General features: G+C 46.0%; 1 protein-coding gene across 1 annotated transcript in view; it reads right to left on the reverse strand.

Annotated features, from left to right (window-relative positions):
* Positions 1–6,336: 6,336 nt before the first annotated feature.
* WFDC3 (WAP four-disulfide core domain 3) overlaps positions 6,337–7,069 on the reverse strand; it is a 13,589-nt gene continuing 12,856 nt past the window's right edge. Inside the window, exon 6 of the mRNA XM_010835022.1 lies at positions 6,337–6,560. The gene's annotated coding sequence lies outside the window, so the exon portion shown is untranslated. The remainder of the gene's footprint in view (positions 6,561–7,069) is intronic.

Below are 7,069 nucleotides of genomic sequence, written 5' to 3' on the forward strand. Positions count from 1 at the left end.
AATATGCTATCTAGGTTGGTCATAACTTCCCTTCCAAGGAGTAAGCGTCTTTTAATTTCATGGCTGCAATCACCATCTGCAGTGATTTTGGAGCCCAGAAAAATAAAGTCAGCCACTGTTTCCACTGTTTCCCCATCTATTTGCCATGAAGTGATGGGACCAGATGCCATGATCTTTGTTTTCTGAATGCTGAGCTTTAAGCCAACTTTCTCACTCTCCTCTTTCACTTTCATCAAAAGGCTTTTAGTTCCTCTTCACTTTCTGCCATAAGGGTGGTGTCATCTGCATATCTGAGGTTATTGATATTTCTCCTGGCAATCTTGATTCCAGCTTGTGCTTCTTCCAGCCCAGCGTTTCTCATGACGTACTCTGCATATAGGTTAAATAAGCAGGGTGACAATATACAGCCTTGATGTACTCCTTTTCCTATTTGGAACCAGTCTGTTGTTTTTTGTCCAGTTCTAACTGTTGCTTCCTGACCTGCATACAGATTTCTCAAGAAGCAGGTCAGGTGGTCTGGTATTCCCATCTCTTTCAGAATTTTCCACAGTTCATTGTGATCCACACAGTCAAAGGCTTTGGCATAGTCAATAAAGCAGAAATAGATGTTTTTCTGGAACTCTCTTGCTTTTTTGATGACCCATCAGATGTTGGCAATTTGATGTCCGGTTCCTCTGCCTTTTCTAAAACCAGCTTGAACATCTGGAAGTTCATGGTTCATGTATTGCTGAAGCCTGGCTTGAAGAATTTTGAGCATTATTTTACTAGCGTGTGACATGAGTGCAATTGTGCAGTAGTTTGAGCATTCCTTGGCATTGCCTTTCTTTGGGATTGGAATGAAAACTGACCTTTTCCAGGCCACTGCTGAGTTTTCCAAATTTGCTGGCATATTGAGTGCAGCACTTTCACAGCATCATCTTTCAGGATGTGAAATAGCTCAACTGGAATTCCATCACCTCCACTAGTATATTGTCACCCTGTTTATTTAACTTATATGCAGAGTACATCATGAGAAACGCTGGGCTGGAAGAAGCACAAGCTGGAATCAAGATTGCTGGGAGAAATATCAATAACCTCAGATATGCAGATGACACCACCCTTATGGCAGAAAGTGAAGAACTAAAGAGCCTCTTGATGAAAGTGAAAGAGAAGAGTGAAAAAGTTGGCTTAAAGCTCAACACTCAGAAAACAAAGATCATGGCATCCGGTCCCATCACTTCATGGCAAATAGATGGGGAAACAGTGGAAACAGTGGCTGACTTTATTTTTCTGGGCTCCAAAATCACTGCAGATGGTGATTGCAGCCATGAAATTAAAAGACGCTTACTCCTTGGAAGGAAAGTAGTGACCAACCTAGATAGCATATTAAAAAGCAGAGCTATTACTTTGCCAACAAAGGTCCATCTAGTCTGGCTATGGTTTTTCCAGTGGTCATGTATGGATGTGAGAGTTGGACTATAAAGAAAGCTGAGTGCTGAAGAATTGATGCTTTTGAACTGTGGTGTCAGAGAAGACTCTTGAGAGTCCCTTGGACTGCAAGGAGATCCAACCAGTCCATCCTAAAGGAGATCAGTCCTGGATGTTCTTTGGAAGGACTGATGTTGAAGCTGAAACTCCGATACTTTGGCCACCTGATGTGAAGAGTTGACTCATTTGAAAAGACCCTGATGCTGGGAAAGATTGAGGGCAGGAGGAGAAGGGGAGAACAGAGGATAAGATTGGATAGCATCACCGACTCAATAGATATGGGCTTGGGTGGATTCTGGGAGTTGGTGATGGACAGGGAGGCCTGGCGTGCTGTGTTTCATGGGGTCACAGAGTCGGACATGACTGAGCGACTGAACTGAAGTCTTATTTTATTACATATAATTCAGTAAGGATCTGTATTATAGATCCAGCTATGTAACTTCTCAAAGTCAATTGAAAAAGGTGGGACTAACTCCGATTTAGTCTTAACTAGGCTTCAGAAGCTGATGCTGAAGCTGAAGCACCAATATTTTGGTCATCTGATGTGAACAGACGACTCATTGGAAAAGTCTCTGATGCTGGGGAAAGATTGAGGGCAGAAGGAAAAGAGGGTGTCAGAGGATGAGATGGCTGGATGGCATCACCGATACAGTGAACATGAACTTGGTCAAACTCTGGGGGATGGTGAAGGACAGGGAGAGGCCTAAGGTGCTGCACTCCATAGAGTCCCAGAGTCAGACACTACGGGAGATGGAACAAGGCTTCAGAAGTGGTCTATGACAGACCTCTGCTGCCCTCTGGTGGCTTTAAGCATAAAAGCACCAGCAAAGAACTAGCACTCAAAACTTCCAGACACCAAAGTGCAGCTAAGCCTGGGGTCCCAGGGGAGGAGCATCTGAACCTCACCACCACTCCAAATAGGTCTTGACCCCTCACTGAACACCCTCTTCATCTCCAGTCTGGATAATCACCCTCACAAACTATGCTTCATTTCCCTGTCCTGGATGGGCTAGTGTACTGGTCCAGATTGGAGCTAGGGGGTCCAGGTAGGTGGTTGTTGTTGTTGAGTCCCTAAGCCTTGTCTGACTCTTTGAGACCCCATGGACTGCAGCACGTCAGGCTCCTCTGTCCTCCACTATCTTCCAGAGTTTACTCAAATTCATGTTGAGTCAGTAATGCTTGCCAACCATCTCACCCTCTGCCGCCCCCGTTCTCCTTTTGCCCTCAATCTTTCCCAGCATCAGGGTTTTTTCCAATGAGTCAGACTGGTCACATTAGGTAATCAAAGTACTGGAGCTTCAGTTTCAGCAACAGCGCTTCCAATGAATATTCAGGATTGATTTCCTTTAGGATTGACTGGTTTGATCTCCTTGCACTCCAAGGGACTTTCAGGAGTCTCTCCAGCACCATAATTTGAAAACATCAATTCTTCAGTGCTCAGCCTTCTTGATGGTCCAACTCTTACAACTGTACATGACCACTGGAAAAAATATAGCTTTGATTAGATGGACCTTTGTCAGCAAAATCATGTCTCTGCTTCTTAATACGCTGTCTAGGTTTGTCATAGCTTTTCTTCTAAGAAGCAAGCATCTTTTAATTTTATGGCTGCAGTCATCATCCAGAGTGATTTTGGAGCCCCAAAAAATAAAATTTTATTAAAAACCCCCAAAAATAAAACTGTCACTGCTTTCACTTTTTCCCCTTCTATTTGCCATGAAGTGATGGGACCAGATGCCATGATCTTAGTTTTTTCAACGCTGAGTTTCAAGCCAGCTTTTTCACTCTTCTCTTCCACCTTCATCAAGAGGCTCTTTAGTTGTTGGAAAAAAACAGTTCAAGAGCTGTTACCTGATAGTCTGATGGTCAGTGCAAAAGAATGTGATTATAGAGTACAAATGAGGAACTATGAAAGGGAGAGTCTGATGCAGAGTTACCCTTGCCTGTCCCTCTTTTTCTTACTTCCCAGACTATCACAGGGGATCCCAAGCAACTAGCCTTTCTCTAGTTTATAATGAGAGAAATCAGAATATCAAAATTAGAAGAATTTTGAGGTCAAACAGACCAAGATTTGAACTAGCCCTCTGACTTACTCTGGGACCTCTGGGCAAGTTATCTAAACTTCCTGACCCTCTAGGAAGAGAAAAACAAATACCAGATGATATCATGTATTTGGAATCTAAAAAATGACACAAATGAACACATCTGTGAAACACAAACAGATTCACAGACAGAGGGAACAAACGTGTGGTTGCCAAGGGGGAAAAGGATGGAGGCGGGATGGATTGGGAGTTTGGGGTTAGCAGATGCAAACTATTATGTAGAGAATGGATAAACAGCAAGGTCCTGCTGTAGAGCATAGGGAACTATATTCAATATCCTGTGAGAAAACGTAATGAAAAAGAGTTTGAAAAATAAAGTATACATATGTATACCTGAGACACTTTGCTGTACAACAGAAACTAACAGACTGTAAATCAATAAAACAAATTTTTAAAAAATTAAAAAATAAACTTTCTGACTCTGTTTCCTCATCTGAAAAACACAGGATTTCTCAGGCCACTGTGAGGATTCAATGAGATGGTGCGTGGAAAGTTCTTAGCTCAGCGCCTGAATGGGATGAAGTCAGCACTCAAATGTTACCTGTTAGCTCCTATGGTGGGGGCGGGGGGAGTGGGGGGGCTTCTTCATTCTTCGCTGATGCTGGTGAATCTAGATGAGGCTGTCCTCTGCACTGATCCGCTTGTCAGAAGGGCCCCTTGCCCATGGGTTCAGCCTCCTGCCCCTCTCATCCCATGTACCCCACTCACCAAAGACATTCCGCCTCACGGGACAGCAGTGAAATCCAGAAGGATGACAAGGAGAGGATACAGAGGTCCACGGTGCTCTCAGGTCACCTGTGGAGCCTCGAATTTCTAACACCTGATGGTCAGGAAGCAGAGGGAGAAGGAAGACGCACTGGGTCTGGTCAAAGAATGGGTCTTGCTTGACCCACACTGGAGGACTGGCAAGTGTCGGAGCCTCAGGAAATCCTGCTCAGCATGAGAGGTTGTTAGGGGAGGTCATCGAAAGGATGTGACCGTTGATTGACACGTGAGTTGAACCTGGGCAATCGGAGGCTCCAGCCCTCCCGTCTTTGGAATGGACCTTGTGCCCACTGTTCCCACAGCGGGAGTTCTAAGGATACAGCCTTAAGAGAGGGAGGCTATTAGGTGCATCGGCACTGTATATGCAGCTGAACCCCGCTAAGACCTCCCGATAAACCTTTTAAGTTTCTGAAGGTGAGTGCAGAGATCTGCTGGCCTTGGGGCCACCCCAGACAAAAATGTAAGTTGCCTTACACATTAGAACTCCCACCTACCAATCCAAGTGGTCGGCTCTTTCTTTTCTATCCCTCCCTGAGTGCTCTCCACTAGGGGTTGGTTTCAGATTTCACCTCGAAAGCGCTCAAGGTGAAACAGGTGGAAGCTTGAGGGTCAGGGAGTGGGAGGTGTGTGGCTTTTCTACCTGGTCAGAAGCTACTTTCAGGGTACAAGGTTACGGAATGGGACCAGGGTCCACAGAGGCCTTCAACCCTCAGAAAGGAAAGGTTCTGATGGCTTCTTTGGTTTTACAATGTGGGAAATAAATAATAATGTCTGCCTCTGCTTTCCCCTCCCGCCACCCTCTCCCCGCCATTCCAGGCAGACAGGATAGGCTGGCCCAGATGAAGAGGACGGGAGGTCTGGAAGGACTCCTCTCCCAGTGCTCAGCCTGAGCTGTACCTGGAGCTCACACCTCCCTCTCCAGTCCTGCTCCCCACCTGGCAGAAAACCATCCTACAGTATTTTAAGATCCTCTTTTTTTTGACTGCACTGAGCAGGATCTTTGCTTCCCAACCAGAGATCTAACCCATGCCCCCTTAAGTGGAAGCATGGAGCCCTAACCACTGAACTACCTGGGAATTCTCTGTGCAAAGATATTAACGTCCAACAAGGGATAACTGGTTAGTTATTTTTATGGAGCTCTATTAAAAGAATGTATGTGATGGCATAAAAGATCTCCCAGATATAGAATCCGATCCATAAAAAATAGAATTTTTTTTAAATTATCTTGGTCTGAAGAACCTAAAGAATGTCCAACAAGAGATAATTGGTTAGTTATTTTGATGTGTGTGTGTGAGTCACTCAGTCATGTCCAACTCTTTGTGACCCCATAGACTGTAGCCAGCCAGGCTCCTCTGCCCATGGAGTTCTCCAAGCAAGAATACTAGAGTGGGTGGCATTCCTTTCTCCTGGGGATCTTCCTGACCCAGGGATTTAACCTGTGGGCAGATTCTTTACCATCTGAGCCACCAGGGAACCCCAGTTATTTTTATGGAGCTCTATTAGAAGAATACATGTGATGGCATAAAAGAGCTATATATATATATATTTTTTTTTTTTTTTTTTTAATTATCTTGGTCGAAAGAGCCTAAAGACATCCCACCCTATAGCAAAGTTTCCTGGAGGGGACAAAACACCTATTGTGAAGCCAAGGGCTGGCCCCCAAGGAAGGTGGACCATGGTGGGATCATCCAAGTGACTCAAAAAACTAGCCATTCACCCCAGCTCCACCCCAACCCTCATCCTCCAACCAAAGAAAAGTCAGCAAGTCCAAAAAGAGGCCTGACTCTCCCCTTCCTGGAGCTGAGATACATGTCTATGGCAAGTCACCCTGGGTTTGGCATCCACCCATCTCCCCCTTGGCCACACCTAACCAATATCCATTTGTTGGTGTTCTCAGAATAAATCGCTTATCCCTCCTAAAGAAGTCAATCCCAGAATCCCACAGGCACACTCAGACCCTTTTGCTCTTTCCTCATCTTAGCCCTCAAACAGCACAGACAAGAGGGTCAGCACCAGCCTTTATTGGGGAAAAGACACACCACACACCCACTGCCCAGACCCAGGGCCGGGCTTCCCACAGTCAAGGCAGCAGTAGGAACAGAAACAGCGACGAGGGCAGTGACAGTGCCCGGGGGTGCCACAAGCCCCAGGACAACAGCCTCTCCCGGCTGCCAGGACAAGCCCCCTCGACGCTCAGGACACACCAGATTGACGAGAGCACCGGGGCCTCTGCAAGAAGAAGAAACATCAGGTCATAACTGTGCCCTCCTGACTCCAGCTCCCCAGCATGTCCGTCTCCCCTTCTACACTGGAGAAGTTAAGCAAAGATTGCTCTCACGGACCTTAAATGGCTACCTGCTTTCCAGACTGGAGAAGGCAATGGCACTCCACTCCAGTACTCTTGCCTGGAAAATCCCATGGACGGAGGAGCTTGGTGGGCTGCAGTCCATGGGGTTGCTAAGAGTCAGACACGACTGAGTGACTTCACTTTCACTTTTCACTTTCATGCATTGGAGAAGGAAATGGCAACCCACTCCAGTGTTCTTGCCTGGAGAATCCCAGGGACAGAGGAGCCTAGTGGGCTGCCGTCTATGGGGTCGCACAGAGTCGGACACGACTGAAGCGACTTAGCAGCAACAGCAGCAGCTTTCCAGACAATCCAGGCTAAACTGGCATTGAAGACTATGTATCATGAAGTGATCAACCTTATATTTCCTGTACTGTTCTGGTTGGTGGTG

This window comes from Bison bison, unplaced genomic scaffold, assembly GCF_000754665.1.
Source record: "Bison bison bison isolate TAMUID 2011002044 unplaced genomic scaffold, Bison_UMD1.0 scf7180017864038, whole genome shotgun sequence".
NCBI lineage: Eukaryota > Metazoa > Chordata > Mammalia > Artiodactyla > Bovidae > Bison > Bison bison.